This window comes from Dipodomys spectabilis, unplaced genomic scaffold, assembly GCF_019054845.1.
Source record: "Dipodomys spectabilis isolate Male_0828 unplaced genomic scaffold, ASM1905484v1 ptg000505l, whole genome shotgun sequence".
Lineage (NCBI taxonomy): Eukaryota > Metazoa > Chordata > Mammalia > Rodentia > Heteromyidae > Dipodomys > Dipodomys spectabilis.
The window spans coordinates 470,350-491,903 of NW_024871182.1; the positions used below are offsets into that span (position 1 = coordinate 470,350).

Consider the following 21,554-nt stretch of genomic DNA (forward strand, 5'->3'; position numbering starts at 1 on the left):
TATATATGAATATAAATATAAAATATATAACTATATATAATATAATAAAAAGGGCACATGTTTTGCATTGTTCTGTTGTGGTTAGGGTATCAAAGACAACTCTGTTTTAAAGTATTATTGCATTATCTCTCCCTCAGTGTTAGGTAGAGTTACACCTAAAACTTTACCATTTGTAGATTTACAGCCTGGAGGCAAGAGGAAACTCTGTGATTAAAACATTTCCAATTTAAGGCCTAATAATGAGGAGAAAGATATGGACTTCTCCTGGAGCTATGGAAATATTTGGTGATAGAAAGGCAGTAGTGTAAGTTCCTGCCTGGATGGAAGGTAGACAGGCCAGACATTAGGTAATCATGCATATGAACAATTTTTATCTACTTTTGAAATGGTAGGTATAATAAACAAATATATTTTGATAAAATAACTCCTAGTCAGAAAAGTTATGTCCGGACTGTTCATCTCTCTATGATCCCTTGTAATTAAGATTAGTTTTGTTCCAGTAAGACAAACTATGTTGTCAGGGTAGGATATTCTGGTTTGTCTGTTCCAACATGGAAGAAAGATGAAGGGTCAGGTAGACATTTGTGCCGTTAAGACCTCATTTGGGAAAATTTAAGCTGCAGAAGTTTAGAAGTAGCTCTTAAGCAAGGCTTACTTTGAATCCATTAGCTCCACAAAGCTAACTCAGTTGCTTAAATAAGTACTTGAAAAAGCCATCACCTTAGGACCTAGCTATAAGTGCTTAAAGTATGATCAAATTTAAAATGAAAATGACTTAAAATTGTCATTGACAAAAAATGCAAATGTGAGCAATCGACTGAACAATATAATATTTTTTTCAGTATACAAATTATTTTAGGGAAATAAAATCAATAGTATTGTTAGGAACAATAAGGTTTCCTGGTTACGAATAGGAAGCCAAGGATATAAGCCTGTATAAAGATTGCATCATTAACTACTTAAATTTAGAGGATACTACATGATTCAGCAGCACGTATACCCAAATTACAACAATAAAGAGATTAAAATGGCACTTGCAGAAGGATAATATGAAAATTTGTGAAGTATTCCATATTTTTCATTCTTCAGATGCAAGAAATGGACAACAGTTATTAAAAAGTTGATTACAAATTACAAGTATAACAATATATGCAAGTGTTAGAATTAAACTTTAATTTGACATCAGCGTATTAAATCTTCACCTTAGAAAGGCCTTTACATAGAATAACCTTTAGAAAACTTTTGAAATTGGTTAACATTGTCATTTTATCACAAAGAAATATACTACTATAAGGACCTAGAAAAAAAGTAATCTTAAATTTTCTATATGGAATGCAATCTGATAGGACATATTTATTAATGAATATTTGTTATAAAACAATGTTGAATTCAAAGTATACCTAGGAGAGAATGAAATAGATTATGGATATTATGCAAACACAGAATATACAATATTTTAAAATATACTTTTTTCAGACAAGAACCAGAAATACCTTTAGTTTCTGTACTACTCATTTCAACAGATAAGATCAAATTATTTCTGATTAAAAAATCATAAACTCTGCAGAAATCATTATAAATATACACAAACACTCAAATATATTTTGACATCAAAGTCAGGCAATTCACTTGGAAAAATTCCACGGAATTTTTACAGTAAAACATTGCTGTTATTTGGATTGTAAAAATATTTTGTATGGACACAAAGAATGGACTGGCATTTTGAAGTTTAAGAAACTTAACTGATATCTTAGCTATGCTAAATAATGCTGCAATAAACATAGTTGTTCTGGTAACTTTAGTATGGTCTTGTTTGATGCCCCTCAGTAGATGAATGGATTGGAAAAAATAATTCTATGGAATGGAATTCTATATCTCCATGAGAAAGAATGACATTGCCCCATTTGTTAAGAAATAGAAAGACTTGGAAAAATTTATATTAAGTGAAGTAAACCAGGCCCAAGGAAACATAAGTCCCATGGTTTCCCTTATTTGCAATAACTAATATATGTCTGAGACAAGCAGAAACGCTCAGATAAGTTGATGTTAGGTGAAATGAACCCCAAGATAAGGATTCAAATGTTTTTTTTTTCTTTCTTGTGATTGTTTCTAACATATTTATAAGATGATTTCTTTGTTGCTTTGTATGTCCCTCCCCCACCGTATAACCCCTGCTTTTATTGTATTTGATGTTGGTATGATTTGTGGAGGGGATGGGAAAAATTGTTTAAATAGGGATACAGGTTGAAGCACTGCAACAATGAGATGTACAAGAAGTCATGTTGAAAAATGAACTTTACAACTTTTGCTGGGTGGGAGGGGTTGTAGGGGGAGGGGAGTGGGGGGGAGATGGGAAGGAATGGGAAGGGGAAATAAAGGAGGAGGCAACAATGCTTGATAAGAAATGTACTCATTACCTTGCCCATGTAATTGTAACCCCACTCTATGGTTTTTCACAATAAAAAAATAAAATTCAGAGAAAAAAGGAAAAAAAAAACAACTTAACCAAACCATTAGGACTTAAGAGAACAATTTGTACAGCCTTCCACAACTCCAAAGAGATAGTGATACATATTTATCCTTTTGGTAATATCAAAGGCAGTTTCTTCGAAGTTGTTCTTCAGACCTGGTTTGATATAATGGTTCAACAGAAGTCGATCCAGTGTATCATTGCTATCTCTATTCCCAGAAGCAAGATGCAAGGGAGTCAAGAGGCCTTTAGTTTGGCATTGGTATCTGCATCATGATGAAGTAAGAAAGATGCCACACTGTTTATTATTCCACGAATAAGCACTGTACAGGGGTGTCCAGCCACTCACACTTATTGCATGAATATCTGCTGCTTGAGCCACCAACTCATGGACAATATCTAACTATCCACTGTAGGCTTCCCGATGAAGAGGGGTATATTCATCGTCATCCCTAGTATTCACATGAGTGGCCTTTATGGAAAGTAGTCTCCAGACTCTGGTAAGCCGATTATTTTCAGCAGCCCAAAGAAGAAATTTGCTTGGATCTACTCAAATTTTTTTCTTGCAATTGTCACTTTTTCATTTTGGTCCTTATCTTCATCAGAATTGCCTAACTAGAAACTTTCAGTGCCAGTGGGAATAATGTGTCCATGTATTTCCCCAATAGTTCACATTGTTTGAACTTGTGAGAAAAATACAGTGAATTTTCTGCATCTGCATTTTTTTCATGATGATTTATTTTCTCTTTTTCCATTTTTATTATTCTAAGTAATTCTAACTGGAAAGTAAGGAATTGATGGAGAGCAGAGGAAAGATATACCTCCTTATTCAAAGATACAGACTGAAAATGAGGATCAGTGTAGTCTTCATGTGCAGCTTCTTCTAGGAATGAGAAAATAGAAGGTGGCTCAGTGGTAGAGTGGTTGCCTTGCATGTATGAGGCCCTGGGTTCAATTCCTCAGCACACATAAGCAGAAAAATCCGGAAATGGGGCTGACGCTTAAGTAATAGAGTGCTAGCCTTCAGCTGAAGAGCTGAGGGACAGTGCCCAGGCCCAGTGTTCAGGCCCCATGACTGACAAAAAAATTAACAAAGGAATAATGCTTTCTATATACATGATTTGGGAAATGGCAGAGCAGAAAGTGAAATGATACAACCAAAAATATAAAAGCAAAATAAATTAGGATAATTGTGGGGCAGTCATATTATCTATGAGAACCATGAAAGAGTGAGGAAGTGAGAGACAGAGACATATGCAATGATTTAGCTAGCCACAAAATCCATGCCTCTGATCAATTTATAGTGCAAACAGAATTTTATTTTTTAAAAGATAGAAATAGAATTTATGTATTTACTTGAAATTAATAAATATATTTTTAGTAGCCTACATAAAGAGACATAGATTTGACCAAATTACAGACAAGAATCTAAATCATTGATAATTCTAGTAACAGATCTGACTGAAATCAGCAGCTAGAAAAGGCAGGCCGATTATATCTGTGAGAAAACTTGGTGGAAAATGGTGTCAAGAATTACTTACTGGTGACTCACTTCTACTATAAGCATGATTCTGAACTACTGCTTGCTGATTCTCAACTATTGCTTTGATCATTATATTCTCCAAGAAGAAAAAGTGAGATTTAATTGATAGCGAAGGACTACTCATACATTTAGACTTCTCATTAAGCACCTTCACTCATCAAAATCACTTGAAGACGACAGACAGGCCTACTTTTTTAGATGAAAACAAAGTGTCTTCAAATAACAAGGAATTTAAGTAGTCATGCAAAGGACTTCTATTTTACTGCATTATACATTTTTTTTCTAATGATGGGTAACAATAAATAATGGATCCATTAGAAGTCTCTTAAAGCTCATATGTTCAATTGTTAGTTCTCTTATACTATATCATGGCATTTTTTGTGTATGGTCTTAACAAGAAATTTAAATTACTAACTTGAATTTCTGAGAGGACAATGTCATCACTGTACATCTTTGTTCTATACTCAGTTTTAAATTACTATATAAGTATGTGCATTAGATAAATATAGAGGAAAAAGTAGAAGCCACACTGGTGGCTCATGTCATTAATCCTAGCTAATTAGAAAGATGAAATCTGAGGATGTGATTTGAAACCAGACCAAGCAAAAAAAAGTTTTGAAACTAACCAGCAAAAGCTAGAAATGGAGCTGTATTCTAACCAGTAAAATGCTAGCCTTGAGAAAACAAAAAGAATAAAAAACTAAATACTGAGATAGAGCCAGACCCTGACTTCAAGCCCTATTATTACTACCAAACAAACAAATGAATTAATTAGTTAATTAATTAATTAAAATGCATTAAGTGGTCACATGTGGAGAGGCAGGTAAAATGTAACACCCGTGGTGACTGGAGTATGTATCTTTTTGTAAAAAGGCAAATTATCATTTGTACTTATCACTAAAATTTTATTTGAAATTTTTTGTATAATAAACTCTGAATTTAGCATGCATTTATAGGTGTGTGTACATGTGTGCATGTGTGTATGTTTATATGTTTGCGTGTTCTGTTGCAATGTTGCTTGCCAATGTGGACAGGGTGAGGCTGAAAAGAGCTAACTGTGTTGCAATTGTTTTATTTATCAGTGTTCTGTTATGTCATTTCAGTGGAACCACCATCTGTATATTTTATTTGTCAAATAATAATATCTTCATAATCAAAGCATTTACAGCATTAAGTTAGATAAAAGACTGCTTTCAGCTCTTATTATATGTTAGGTAAGAAGATACAGACCTAATTAGGTAGTAAGTTATTGCTGTAAGAAGACTGTAAGTACAAAACATGTATTTTCCCTCTTAAATTGGTTATACTTTTAAGATATACTCATGGAGTGAGTTTGACCAACAAACATAAAGGTATAACATAACTCTCTGGTTATTCCTGTGAAACACAAGGTGGATAAACTCTTTCCAGATTTCTGTTGAAAAAAATCTTTCTTTGTAAGATCATATCTATTCTCACTAAGAGATAATCTCATATTTATTACATTTGAATATCCCATTATATTGACTGAAAATCGGTATTGTGATTATGCTTGTTAGATATTTCTTTCAAAAACAAATAAACACGGGGCTGGGAAGGTGGCTCAGTGGTAGAGCGCTTGCCTTGCATGCCTGAGGCCCTGGGTTTGATTCCTCAGTACCACATAAGCAAAAAGAAAGAAGCCGGAAGTGGCTCTGTGGCTAAAGTGGTAGAGTGCTAGCCTTGAGCTGAAGAGCTGAGGGACAGCACCTAGGCCGTGTTCAGGACCCACGACGGAACCCCTCCCCCCAAAAAAGCCTGTGTCATCTCCAGATTGTGGATATATTTGAAGTTGTTTTGTACAATCAAAGTGATCTTCACTAATGGCTCTTTTGTAGGAGTAACTACAGCAACTTTACAAATAAGGCTTTTCGAATATCTTTTCTAATATAAGTAACATCCCAGAGCAAGCCTTTCTGAATTTCTGAAAAGACTTTGAATATTTTATTATTATTTCAGTTCATTGACTATAGAGCTTTCACTGTATTTGATGTCGGAATAAATTGTGGATGGGAAGGGGAAAAACAAATCGTTTAAATAGGGATACAGTTGGACCTATTGCAACAATGAGATGTACAAGTCATTATGTCAAAAACAAACTTTACAACTTTCTTGCGGGGGGCGGGGGGGGGGGCGGAAGATGAGAAGGGATGGGAAGGGGAAACAAAGGAGGAGGCTAAAATGATTGATAAGAAATGAACTCATTATCTTGCCCATGTAATTGTAACTCCTCTGTACAGTATTTTCACAATAAAAATAAAAATAGAAAATAAAATAAAACAGACATTTCTGAAATAAATATTGTTAAGATCTGAAAATGTAAGTGGGTATATAGGCTTTTTATGCATCATTTTATAAAAAGCCAGTTTTTATGAAACTAAATGAAATAGAATAAAAGAATGTAAGTGAATGGGTAAGCTAATTATTTATATAACTATGTTTTCTATTAACACAGTTTACTGAATGTAGATGATGAACTTAAATTATTTCCTTGGTGTCTCTGTACTTCAGTTAATTTTTGAATCTTTATAGTTATGACTGAATTTGTAATAAATAAAGGTCTTTTAAAAAGATTAAGATTAATCTTGTGTTTTGTGTCCTACTCCCAAGAAAATGACTTATTTTCAATTGTTAATAGTTTATAATTGAAACTTCAGTATCATAAGAAATTTTTTTAAAAATGCAGTAATATTTATGTCTTTTTAAACCAATTGTATTCACAAGTTGAAGACTCTTTAATTCATGCTTAAGTCTTGGTGTCTGTGATTTTTAACCTCTTGTTCCTAACAATGATAGGTCTAACTGCATTTTTGGGTATATGAAAGGAAAAATATTTATCTGGGGTGAAGTTGACATTTTATCAGTCTTGCTTTAATAGCATTTTAAAGTAGTACATTTTTCTCAAAATGTTGGATATAAAAAGCACTCAAAATATTTCTCATGGTAAACAACTTAGGTGAGCTACAATGTGGAAATCACTGGTCCATAAGACCTACAGTCTGTTTCCATCAGGAATTGTGGAGGTCATTTTTTCAGTAAGATTGTTTGAAACAGAGATGGGGTCCCCAGGCAGTGCAGTGTTGAGTCATGGGATAGAATATGGTTTCTACTATTTTGAGCCAGAAATCAAGAATGTTATAATTTAGCAGTTTCTTTCACCAGGGAGGTATAAATGATTATGAACTTGGAGTTTTCATATTACAGTTACCTATTTTCTAACAAAGATAAAGCGAAATATTATTACAGGGTACACAATAATTCTGGGAAATTTTCCTAGAATTAGCAGATTAAGTACTGGTGTTTTAGTCATAAAATAGAATGAAGTTATTTGATACAGTGGGAGATGGGTCTCATGCTAACAATTACCATGTGTGCAAAGTTGTACTAGTAATTCCAACTCTGAATATGTGAATATCATCATCTGACAATTAAAAAGGGAAGTAGTTCCACTTTATGAGATTATTGTGAGGATTAAATTAGATACCATAGGTAAAGTACTTGGAAAAACAATCAATCAGAATTTGATACATTCTTCCTGTGACTTTATCATGTGATGAATTCTAACATTTTTACTGTGATTTTTATATTTTGTATCTTTATAATGTGCAGTTTGATGTATTGATATTCATTGTGTTGGTCACTTTTCTGTCATGAGGGAAAAACCTGCAAAGAAAATTTCTGAGAAGGAAACTATTATATTGACTCATGGTTTGAGAGAATGCAGTTTAAGATCAGATGTCTCCATTGTTTTTAATTATATTTTCATTATCTTAAATAGCTGTACAAAGGAATTTTCATTCAACAAATCAGTTTATAAGTACAGTTGGTCTTTACTTACCTTTCCCACACCCTTCCAAAACTCACCCTACTTTAATTTTTTCTGGTTTAATACTATCTGCATTGTATATTATGCCCTCACTCTCTTCCTCCAAGTCTCTTTATACCTTCCCTTTGACTTCCCCTCACATCTTCCTAACGATAGTGTCCTGGTATTCATTTTGATGGATTAAAAGTTCAATTTTATAAGAAATTACACCTTTGAAATACTCCTCTGAAAATAGCATGAATTGGTTAATACTGTTGTGTAAACTTGCATAAAGTGTTACCTATTAGATCTATCCATTTCTTTGCAAATAATGCAATGGTCTTCATAATGGATGGGTGCAATCCAATTGTGTATATATGCCACACTTTCTCCAACCATCCCTTCCCCAAAGGGCATCTGGACTGTTTCCATAAGTTGGAGATGGTGAATAGTGCAGCAGTGAACATGGTTGTGAAAGTGATTTTACTGTATCCTTTTGGAAGAATTCACCACTATCTTTCTGGGAGCAATATTCTTGTCAATTTTTCAGAATAAGCACATCCATCCCTTCATCCCATCACAACGTTTTTCAAGTCCTCAAAAACACACTATCCAGTACAGGTCTCAATAAGCTAAAACCACACTGTGCCCACATTCCTTCAATACATTTTTTCATAATTGTACATATAATTTATTGAGAAGCTTCTGTACTTCCCTAATGTGGGAATGAGGGACATGGCATTATAGTAAAAGTAAGAAAAATGCAATTTAATTAGCTATTATCTTATTTAAAATCTTTTTCAGCTCTAACTCATAGCCTCACTTACTATTATTTTAATCTTTAATGGATTATTTCATCTACCTCCTAAATTATAACTGGTGAGTTAAACACAAAAGCAAAAAGTGTGGTTTGATTTTGACACTCATATTTGAGGATCCACAATATGGGCAAATAGATAGATTGGAATTAATAGCCATTATCCATATTGTTAAAGTAAAGATGGTTTTCCCAAACTGATTATCTCAATTCATATTCCCTTCAACAACAAGAAACATGTGACAATTCCTTTGTTTTGCTCCTTATTAACTTTGTTTCCAATTTATTTTATAACGAAGGAACATTTTTCATAAATCTACTGTATATACAAAAATATGTTAAAATATTTCTATCTGTATGCATTGATATATACATACACACATATATTACACAGGTTATAATGATAATTTATAACTTCTGTAATTATACAATTTACTAAATTATTTAAAAAATCAATAGCTTATGCCTGGTATCTTGGTTACTTGGGAGGCTGAGATTAAGGATCATGGTTTGAAGCCATCCTGGGCAAGAAAGTCCATGAGCGTCTTATCTCTAAACAACCAACAAGAAATCAGAATTGGAACTGTGACTCAAAGTAGTAGAGTGATAGCCTTGAGAGAAAAAGCTCAGGAACATCACCCAGGCTCTTAGTTCAAAAACTACAATCAACCCCCAAAAATCTAATTTACACCTGTGTAAATAGAATATTTCGATCACACATATGCATATCCATGCTCATTTGCAAGTTAACTCTGTTATGTCTGGAGTACCACATTGTTGGGAGCTGACAGTAAAGCTCAAAAAGTCATCTTGACCTCTGTGGTTGCTTGAAGGCATGTACAAGGAACTGGCTTACTTGACAAACAGCAGGTGACCGGTATTCTTTTACTTCCTGCCACTTTGAGGGCACCACCTGGTCCTCCCAGTTGGTCGAGCCCTGCACTTGCTTCAGCTGCTCCAGCTGCTGGTTCTGCCTTTGCAGGTGCTGCTTTAGGGCCTCCTTTTCAGAGCTTTGCCCCTCATTGGAGGCTATGTGCTGCTCACAGGTGGCTCTGAGCTCCTGCAGCTGGGCCAGGGACTGCTACTGCCAATCCTGCAGTTCCCAAGCCACTTGGCTCTCTCTCTCAGCCACCTCTTTCCATTCCTTTATGTTCTCCTCTGAACAGTCCAGCTGTTCCCGCAGATGTTTCTTGACCTGCTGCTTTGAGCCCAGGATGCTGGCGAGCTCCTCCTTCTCACTGTGGAGAGCGTCTTGCATCAGGGCCAGCAGTGCTTCCAGCTGTGTGTCGCACATACATGTGCATCTTGGGGTCTTGGGGATCTCCTGCTGATCCTTGGCCTTCTCTTCCAGTCTCGGCAGTTGCTCCTGCTGCTCCACGTTCTGGAGATGAAGCCTCTGGTTTTCCTGGATCCGGATGTGAAGTTGTTCCTCCAGGTTTTTAAAGTCCATCTGCATGTGGTAGGCCTGGGCCTGTAGCTGCAGCTCGGTCTGAGATTGTCCCACTGGGGACCGTGTCTCTGCAAGCATCCTTCTCAGTTACCCCAGCTCATTCTCTAGGTACCTGCCTTGCCCCTTACATTCTCCTCTGTCAGTTGGTTCACCTGCTCGGTCAGCCACTGGGCGTCCTCCTTCTGCACTGACCTCTCAATGCTCAAGTCCTCTGTGAAGGTGTCTTGTTCCAGATTCGCTGTGGTCACTTGCCAGAACAGGTTGTCCAGTCATCTCTTCAGTACCCCACACCCCACCAGAACTTGATGGAACTTGCAGATTCTCTTCTTCATGTTGCTCCTCTGTGTCCAGAGCACATCCAGCTTCTCCAGCAACTCTGTGTTCACTTCCTCCAGGTCATCAAAACTTTTGGTCTTTTCCTTGAGCTGAAGGGTAACATCATTCAGCTGTTCAAAGAACATTTCAGTCTCCTTCTCTGCATTAGTGACCACAGAAGCCACAATCTCCACGTGCCACTTTGTGGCCTATAGGCAGTTGGTGAGAGCTTCTTGCTCCATTTCTCTGTCATTGGCTGTCTGTCACACGTGGGCTGGTGCAAACTGTAAATTGATTTCTGCCAAAACTGACCTCTGTATGGGTGGCTTGTGGTTCTCTAGCTCTGTTTTCGGTGCTTCGTGCACATGGGCTACCTTCTCCCTCTTTTTCTCCAGTCGATCTTGCAGGTCTGTCTTGCAAGTCTGTCTTTTCCTGCTTCAGTGGTTGGATCTTGGCACAGAGCACCTGGTTTCTTATTTGCTGCAGTCCCGGGCGGGAACTATGTGTCAGTAGCACCTCTGCAGATCCGTGGTAGTATGGGGACTCTTTAAAATCTGGACCCTGGTGGCTGTGACTATGTCCAAAGGCATGGGAGGCCCACACTCAGCATCACATTTGGCCAGAAGCTCCGTTGAATCACGCTCCCTAGTGGTGATTCTCTTAGAGATCCCTCCCTTTTTCATGTTCTTGGTTTTCTTGAATGTTGAAGGTCTGTCAAGAGGTTTCTTCGGCTGGTGTTCTGGCAGTAGTTTCTTGCCCGCAGCTCTCTCAAGTAGTCTTGTTGTTTCAGACATCTGAGCACTGGTACGGGAAAGATGGGATGGCCACGTTCCCAGGCTCTGGGAAATCATCTATTCTCCCTCTCACTGACTAGGACGTCAATTCCCCTACTCTACTGCAAAGTCGCCTCAAGAATCTTGCTCACCACTCATCCACCTCTACCTTCCTCAACTGCTGGTAGTGTTGTCAACCAACAGAGGGAATCCTGGTGCTACAAGGCATCATGGATAGTGGGCATGGCCATCATTCTTGTATCCCATTTGTCAGAAAGAACCATGAAAAAATGGAGGTGTGGCCAGAATCCTGTGATGCAGGCAGCATGGGCGGAGTCAAATGACAGCGGCTCCCCCAGCCCCTTTCCCAGGGAATTCTGTCCAATTCACTTGGGGACAAGATGGTAACCTGCTTTAGCTGGATGGCTGCACAGATTGTTGTGTATGTCTGTTTGTTGCTAGTCCCGGACCTTGAACTCAGGATCTGGGCACAGTCAGTGAGCTGTTTTGCTCAAGACTAGCCCTCTACTACAGGAGCCACATGGCTATGTTTCTGACTTTGTTGGCACTGAAGTTGGACAGGGGTCTTAACACTTTCCTGCCTAGGTGACTTTGACCATAGTCCTCTTTCACAGCCTTGTAAGTATCATGGAGGACTGCTGAGAACCACTGGTGTCTGCCTAATCATTGGTCTTGCTGATGTTCGGGCACAGACCAATGAGTTCCCTATCCTCGTGTTGAAGTGGTGGGAGCTGGAGCCCACAGTTGGAATTCTTGTCCTGCCACCTCCAAATGGCAGAAGATCCTAAGAAACTCATTCCTATCCATATGAATACCTATCCGTATGAATACCAATGGAATGTGAAGTATGTCATGATTGAATGGGAAGTTCTTGAATGATTCTAGGATAAAATTATACACAATTATATTATATGACAGTGATAGATTTTGATTAATACTTTATTAAACAAATGCATTCCTTAAATGGAAGCATAATGAAATACCTAACAATTGGTGTCACATAATATAGAGATGCCATTTTTTCTGCCAAGACTGGGATTGGAACTCATGGTCTGGGTTATTCTATTGCACTGTGTGGGAAGGAGAAGCTCATCTCTTTGAAGTGAAGAAATTCAAGTCTGTTCTTTAGGCCTGATTTCGATCCTCAGCACTAGAAACCATCCTATTCATGTACATTTTAAATATATGATTTATATTTCATACATAGGTAGACTCTATATTGCATTCAGTGTATTTATTCATTTTATTTTTTGTTTTATTCATTTATTGACCATTTATTTTATTGACTATTATGGCACATAGAACATTGATTACATTGATTACATAGGATTATATGTCTGCATATATATTCCACTTTATACCTGACACCCAAGACTTTCACAGAAAAGGAAAACATGTGTCACCATCAGCTTCTTACTCCATGATTCATTGTTTGGGAGTGCAGGACCAAATTCATGAATGGGTGAGGGTCAGTATGCCATCCTGGGTCAAATTGAGCTGACAGGCAGTTCCTAGGACCTGAGATTGAGTCCCAGGGCTTGACAAAACAAGAACAGATTGACACACAGATGGTAGCATGCTAATAAGTATATATCTTTATAGAGTGCCAGAGATGCCTATCTATCATTCTGTTTTATAAACTACATTCCTACAAATTCTGGGGTATTTAATATGTCTCCATGTAATTAATGTTATTGTTTTCATCTTTAATAAAACGTTACTTGAATCAATGCCATGAAATTATTGTGTCCCTGTAAGATATAGTATTCTTTTAATGCCTCATAAGACCTATAGCCTACTTAAAACATGATGTTTAATTTTATATGAGTATCATTCACGAGTAATACATTGAACTCTGACATTGATAACATTACATCATTATTCCTATGGATGGGACCTAGTCTCTTTATATATCCCGCCATCTTGAAGTGGAATGTCTGGGATTTGAAATCTAGGCCTATGTTTCTGTGTGGGACTATGGCTTCCCCAATAACCCGCAATTAAAAAAAAAATTATTTAGCTCCCTGGTTTGCAATTCATGCCATTTTTTCTTCCATGCCTGGGGTTTGAACTCAAAGTCTGGATAAATATGTGGGAGAAGGGGAATCTGACCATGTTTGAAGACGAGAAAGTCAAGCCTGTTCTCTAGGCCTGAATTCAAGCCTCACTCCTGGAAAACATACACCTTATATACATTTTAAAGTTAGGATTTATACTTTCATACAGATATTCAGTCCATATCGTTTTTGGTATGGTTATTCATTTTATTTATTGTTTTATTCATTTACTTACCATTTATTTATTGACTCTGATGACACCTTTACCATTTATTACATTATTTACATCCTATCACACAGCATCCAGATTTGTAGATATGATATCCATCATGCCTGACACTCAGGACTCTCCCAGAAAAGGAAAACATGTGTCATACTCAGCTTCTTACTCCAAGATAAATTTTTGGCAGTGCTGGGATCTGAACTCAGGGCCTAGCAAGCCCAATTCAAGAATGGGTGAGGGTGAGCACAGTAGCCTTTAGCCAATGAAGCTGTCAGGGGGTTCCCAGGTGCTGAAATCCAGCCCCAGGTTTGGCCAAAACAGTGATACATGGATAGGCAGATGGTGGTATACAAATAAATATATATTGGTAAAGAGTGCCAGAGCTGTTTATGATTGAATGACACCTACTACATCCTTACCAACTCTTAGGCATTTATTATACCACCGTTGAAGGTATATTATTCATTCCATGCTTAATATACTATTACTTATAATCAATAAGAGTTTCTAGGATTATTGCATCCAATTTTAGACTATATCGATGCACAAACTACTATTTGAATTGGTATTCCTATGCATAGGAACGACTCTCTTGTGATCTCCTGCCAATAGTAGGTGTCAGGACTGGGATGTGAAACCCAGGCCAAAGTTGACAGGTTGGCCAATGGCTTCCCTGATAGCCCGCCAGCCTTTAGCAATGGCAGGTCATGTCCACTTTGCAGCCTTGTCATTCAGACCCACGGTGTAAAGAAAAAAATGTAAACCCCCCAGCCCTCTGAAGCATGCCACTTTCTGAATTATCCTACTTTTTTTTTTTCTTCCTGCAAACCCTCAAGGCCTAGGATCCCAGGACTGGCTATGGATCCAGAGAGTGCACCCAAGCCTAGGGTGATGGAAGCTGAGTCAGAGAAGCCACGAACTGAGTTCAAGCCCTATGGTTGGGAAAATAAAGCATAAATTGAAAAATAATTAATTATTTAACTAAATTAAAAAGAAATAAAGCTCTCTGGTTTGGAATTTCTGCCAGTTTTCTTCCCTAGCCTGAGATTTGAAATCAGGGTCTTGGAAAATCTGTAGCAATGTGAGGGAAGGTGCAGAGTTGCCACTACTTGAGTTCAAACCCCATGCCAAGCCAAAACTTGAAAAAAAATTAAGTCACTGAGCTCAGCAGGATGAGTATTTGTGGAGATGGGAGGGAAGTGATGGTAGGAGGAAAACAAAGGAGGAGGCAACAATACTCAATAGGAAATGAACTCATTATCTTGCTCATGTAACTGTGATCCCTTTGTAGAACATTTTTTTTGGGGGGGGTCCTGTCGCGGGGCCTGAACTCTGGTCCTGGGCACTGTCTCTCAGCTCTTTAGCTCAAGGCTAGCACTCTACCACTTGAGCCACAGTGCCACTTCTCGCTTTTTTTTTGTTTATGTGGTGCTGAGGAATCGAACTCAGGGCCTCAGGAATACAAGGCAAGCACTCTACCACTGAGCCACCTTCCCAGCCCCTCTGTACAACATTTTTGCAATAAAAAACGTACACAAAAAGAAAAAAATATAGTGCTCAGAGAAGCACTTTGGGGTAAGGTAAGGCTGTCTGAAAAGCTGTAAAAAATTCTACACTGCTTTTTTTTTAATGCTCTGTATGGAACTGAATGAACATAACAGCTTTCATTAAAAAAAAAAATTAAGCCACTGTCTTGCAACTGGAGACAGTATTTCAGCAATTGCTGTGATCTGATATCACCATTCAGGTAACTCTTTTGCACCATGGGTGAAGGCGAAGCTCACTTTACTTGCGAAAAACAAATTCAGGTTAGAGTTCCCAGGGCCCAAATGAATGCCCTGCAATCGAAAAAAAAATATTTTTATACATGTGTAATATATGATACATACTTACATATGTATGTTTATTACATATTATGATTTTTATCATTAATTTTGTATTTTATTTTTTATTTGATTCATTTATTTATTGTTTATTGTATTTAGCATTATTTTCATTTGCTTTTTTGTGGGGGTCCAATCGTGGGGCCTGAACTCTGGGCCTGGGCGCTGTCCCTCAGCTCATCAGCTGAAGGCTAGCACTCTACCACTTGATCCAAAGCGCCGCTTCTGGCTTTTTTTCTTTTTGATTATGTGGTGCTGAAGAATCGAACACAAGGCCTCATGCATGTAAGGCAAGCGTGCTACCACTGAGCCACTTTCCTAGTCCCTGTATTTAGTATTATTATACATATAATATTTAGCACATGTTTTACATCTATTATAAAACATACAATAATTTAGGGCATTGACTCATTTTCATTTATACTTTATTAAGTGTTGAAACATGATACATAATTAAATGGAAGCATTTGTCACAGTCTTCACATGTTTAGAGTCTCTCTCACAGATGAGCTTTGTCTTCTTTATCTTTGGACACCTTCCTGTAGAGATTTCTTTAAATGATTTATACTCAGAAGCCTTTTCTTGAGGATAGGCAAGTTGAGGGATAAAATTGTAAGGGTAGGGATAGAAAGGTGACTTAGTGGTAAGGAGCTCGCTCAGCATGCATGAATGTCATGGTTTGAATGCTCAGTGCCACATACTCAGAAAAACCCAGAAGCTGTGGAGTGGCTCGAGTGGTAGGGCTCTATTCTTGAGAAAAAGAATCTCAGAGACAGTACCCAGGACCTAAGATCAAGCCCCTGGACTATCAAAAATAATAGGCCAGATGCTGGTGGCTCACACCTGGAAAACTAGCTTCTCAGGAGACTGAGAGCTGAAGACCACAGTTCAAAGACAGGCTAGGCAAGGAAAGCCTGTTAGACTCTTATCTCCAATGAACCACCAAAAGACACTGTGTCTAAAGCGGTACTGTTTGCCTTGAGCTGAAGGTCTCAGGGACAGTGCCCAGGCTTGAGTTTGAGACATACAACTGGAAAAAAATGAGGGTTAATCAAAGTACTTTTCCTATTTGCTAATTGAGAGAACATTCTCTGGAAAATGAACTCTGCTGTACACCAGAATTAGAGTCAGATCTCAAGGTTCAAGTTTAGTAGATCCATATGCCCAGGCTCTCAGACTCTAGCATTATAACCTTGTGTGCTACAACGTTCTGAAAGGTCCAATGTTGAAAGGGTTAATATGCTCCCCAAGCCCTTTGTGATAAGCAGTTGACTTGTACTGACAATGTCATTACAGTTCTGAACCTAGCAGAGAATCAATAGCTCATGCCTGTCACCCTGGTTTAGGAGGCTGAGGTCTCAGGATCACAGGGTAAAACCAGACAGAGTAGGAAAGTCTATGACACTCTGACTTCCACTTCTGAAAGGTCAGATATTCAAGAGTTTCCTGGGTTTCCCTTGGTGATGAGAAGTTACTTGCACTCTAAAAGTTCTTAGAGTTCTCAAGGTATAGAAGCAGGAAAGAAACATTATTGACCCATCCTGGGTTCAAATGAAGTTCTCAGGATCCAAGCCCCAGCCTTGTTAGCAGGAAGAACTCCATTATAACACTGTATTTGAAGGACAGAATATAGTTGCAAAAGCCAGGCTAGGTAAAGAGTCCAAGGCCTGCATGATTTGGAGGCAGAATTTACACACTCAACAGGGTAGTCAGCTGCAAAACCACTTCATTCATTCCAGGCAGAGCCAACAATTGGGGGGGAATCTTCAAACATTTGTTAGAGTTACACCAGGGTCAGGCTTTTCTCAGCCTCTTCAATGACTAATTAACCTTCCTTCCTAAGGTGAAGGGAGCCATATGCTGTCTTTAGGTTATGAACAGAGAGCCAGTTTAGTGTGTGTGTGTGGCGGGGAGGGGGGGGGGGGAGAGGAGGGGAGGAACATAGTTGAAAAACCTGATCTCTGGTCTTAAGGGGTGGGTTTTTCACTCTTCATCTGTCAGAGTTGAAGGCCCTTCTTCTACCTCGGCGATTCCATTCTCTTTCCTTCATTCTGCACATCATTAATGTCAATCCCCAGTCCAAGGAGAGGCAGGGTCGTTTCTGTTCTCTCTCCAAGCACCTTAGTTAGAACCTGGCTCTTCCCTCTTGGCTCTGGGGCCCTCAGCTGCCTGAGAAGTGGGACAGAGACAGTCTTCGTGCTCTGTGATTATGTGAATATTATGCTGGTATCCTGGCACAATGCAGAAGACCTCATGACTGCTAATTTTTCCCTTCTTCCCTCCTGACATCCAAGACCATATTCATCTATCATCTTTGTAACTATCTATCTGGCTGTCTATCTATCTGGCTGTCTATCTATCTAGGTGTCTATCTATCTGGCTATCTATCTATCTATCTATCTATCTATCTATCTATCTATCTATCTATCTATCTATGTATCTATCTATCTATCTATGTATCTATGTATCTATGTATCTATGTATCTATCTATCTATCTATCTATCTATCTGTCTGTCTGTCTGTCTGTCTGTCTGTCTGTCTGTCTGTCTGTCTGTCTGTCTATCTACCTACCCACCTACCTACCTACCTACCTACCTACCTACCTACCTACCTACCTACCTACCTACCTCTTTGTCAGTTTTTCAGCTGAACTCAAGGCCTGGACACTGTCTCTAGCACTCTACTACTTGAGCCACAGCATCAATTCTGGCTTTTTCTGTGTATGTGCTAATGAGAAATCAAACCCAGGGCTTCTTGCATGCTAGGCAAACACTGTCTTACTAATCCACATTCCCAGCCCCCTCATATTTTTCTTAATGTTAGTTTTTACATAAGTAGGCTGCCATTTTTCATCCCCAAGTTAATTTTTCTGAATACCGGTTACTTCTAAGAAACCTGATCTTCTCTTCCCCTGCCTGATTTGTGATTTTTCCTGCGTTGGCCTCATATTAAAATGTAAATAAACCCTGCTGAGAGCCTAAGTGTGTATCATATAAGGACACAGGCCTGGAACTGTGGAAGAGAAAAGCAATGGGCCTGAAATGAAGATAATGTTATAGTAGTATGTGCAATGGGCTTCTCTGAAAAATAAATAAGTAGATAAAAGTAGAAGCATTGCATATGGTCTGTTTGCATTCAGGGAGGTAATTCACACATAAGTAGATAAGGCACTGATACATAACTTGGCCTTCTCTCTTTGAATTTTTTTTGTGGTCATCCCAGGGCTTAAACTCAGGGCCCAATGCCATCCTGAGATGTTTTACTCAAGGCTGGGGCTCTACCACTGCCACAGCTCCACTTCCAGCCATCTGGTCAATAATTGGACATAAGCGCCTCCCAGGCTTTCCTGCTTGCTCTGGCCAGTATCTCCTGCTTGGCTTTCTCTCTCAAAGCTAGAGCCCTACCCTCTGGGCCACTGCTCCACTTCTGGTTTTCTGGTGATTTATTGGAGAATAGAGGCTCACAGACTTCCTGCTCAGGCTGGCTTTGGACGGCGATCTCCTAAAGAGGAGCAACTTTCCTCAGGGATTCGTCAAGGAACTGCTCCACACAAACTTTTAGTCTAAATCTTGAGAGGTACTAGAGAAAAACAGAAACAGGAAGATGCTTCTATTGTGTTGTAGATAATCAAGGTTGGAGACACAAAACATTCATAATTATTAGGTCATTTTATAGGCAAAAGGAGCACTGCAGACTGCATGAGGATCGCTCCAGCTTTTGATCCACTCATCCTGAGAATAAATTTACTGCATGGCATGTCCTGTGGACATTTACTCCCAAATCCTGGGAAACTTATTTCTCACTTTTGGCTGTAAACCTGTGACCAGAGGAGAATATGAGGAGAGAAATCGTTCTCAGAGAGAGCAGCTATAAAGAACATTAGGTAGTTTACTTATAAATTCGAACCATTTAAATGACCATGTTAAAAAGTCAGATTGTCCAGAATAAAAAAAGAAGAAAGACAGAAAGAAAAGGAGGTGCCAGTGGCTGCTGACTGTAATTCCAGCTCTGAGGAGGCTGAGGTGTAGAGAACCTTAGTTTGAATCCAGCCAGTGTTGGAAAGTCCATGACACTGTTATTTCTAAGAGATCACAGAAAAGCCCAGATGTGGGGCTGTGACAGAAGGTTAATGCAATACCGTTGAGCAAAAGCAGCTCAGGGCCAATGCCTAGGCTCATATTCCAACCCCAGGACCTACCCCTGCAAAAAGGGCCTGTACTTCCATGTTTTTGTGTATGTATGGATGTATTCCTTTAGGTGAAGCTCCGTAGTAGTTATGATGATCAGAACCAAACTAGGAAATTTGTTTTTAGTACAATGATTTTATAGCACAGAGAGTGCTTTCAAAACGGTGCATGTTCGAGGACTCCCTCTATTCCCAGTGTAGCCTGAAGGTTTCTTGCCACCCCATGATGCAGGAAGAAGTCTCACTCATTGTCTGAACAGGCAAACAAAGGCCTCACTCCTCTACAGCTGTGTAATAAACAATTCCATCTGGGCCAATTAGTGAGGATGAGTGTGGGCAGTCTCTGAAGGTCAGGAGAAAAAGGCCTCTTTGTCCCCCAAGCTATCTCTCTCACCAGTGCTCTGCTTTGACAGGAAGCCTTCATTTGTGCCACCACCCTTGGCATGCCAAGTTTCCTGCACTTATCCTGCCTTTGTGAGACTATATTCCGGTGTTCAGATACAGTGCTCAATATAATTCAGAAGTCCTTCTGGCAGACAACTAGGGCACTGAACCTAATGAAATGTTTAATTGCAGGCGATGATGGGCCTATGATGCCTCTCCTAGGTTTCTGGAAGCTTGGGAAATCCAAGCACATGCCAGATATCACAAAGCTTCCTGTCATCTAGGGCTGATGAAGCTCATCAGGTTTTGAAACCTTTGACCTCTCCTAGTTGGGTCCTGGTTGGTTAGGTTTTGGGTTGAACACAGGGCCTGGATGCTGAACATGAGCTCATTGCAGAAGCCCAGTGCTTTACTATGCTGTGTCACAGCTTCACTTCTGGTGTGTGGGTGGGTGGGTGTGTCCCTGTGCGTGCATTCATACACCAGTCCTGGAGCTTGAACTCAGCACTGTACGTAGTTTTTCTTGTACAAGGATAGCTCTCTCCCACTTGAACCACAGAGCCACTTCAGGCTTTTTTCTAGTGAGGTGGTCTGGAGAAATCAAGCCCATGGTTTCATATATGCAAAGCACTCTACCTCTAAGGCACATTCCCAGCCCTCTACTTCGGTTGGTTAGTTTGTTTCTGCTTTGTTGTTGTTGGTTGTAGGAGTTGATTTCTGGACCTGGGTGCTGTCCCTGAGCTCTTCAGCTCAAGTCTGGTGCTCTACCACTTGAGCCACAGAGCCACTTCAGGTTTTCTGGTGGTCCAATGGAGCTAAGTGTCTCAAGGACTTTCCTGCCCAGGCTAGCTTTGAACCATGATCCTCAGATCTCATTCTCCTGAGTAGCTAGTATGACAGGCATGAGCCAAAAGTCCCAAGCTTCCACTTCAGGTTTCTTAGTTTTAACTTGGAGATAATAGTGTCATAGGACCTTTTGTGTCTGGGATAGTTTGGAACCCAGATCCTCAGATTAAGCTTCCTAAGAAGGCAGCTATTGACCCCTAGGTCCTGGCACTCTTCTGCAAGGGGGTCTGTGGCTCTGCATGGTGAAATGGTAGCCATGCTCCCAAGAGGTAAGGGTCAGCACCTAGGCCTTGAGTTCAAGGTTCATGACTGAGCCAAAACAGAACAAAACAATTGTCTGCAGGAGAAAACTCACTAGTCTTCAGTAATACATAATTTGTCCCTGCCATGGAGACATATCTGAGCCTCAAAATTCTTGTCTGCATAATCAGTGTGTAGCTCTTACAAGGACCCAATGAAGGAATGCATCCTGAGAAGGACAGAGCACATAGCACTCTTCGCATGACTCAGCACACAACATCCTGTGAAAAACTCAGAACACAGCACCCAATGCAGGACTCAGCACACTGCACCCTGTGAAAGACTCTGCACATAGCTCCCTGTGCAAGACTCAGCACAGAGCACCCTATGAAGGACTTAGCACATAGCTCTCTTCCACAATCTGTCATTAGAATTAGGGTGCTTTCTTCAGTATCACCACTCTTTGAGGAACATTTCACAAACCACACAAGTTCACATCTGGTGTAGTGGGGTGTTTTTTTT

General features: G+C 39.2%; 1 pseudogene; it reads left to right on the forward strand.

Annotated features, from left to right (window-relative positions):
* Nucleotides 1-979: 979 nt before the first annotated feature.
* On the forward strand, nt 980-1,079 carry LOC122099217 (annotated as a pseudogene).
* The last annotated feature ends 20,475 nt before the right edge of the window (nt 1,080-21,554 follow it).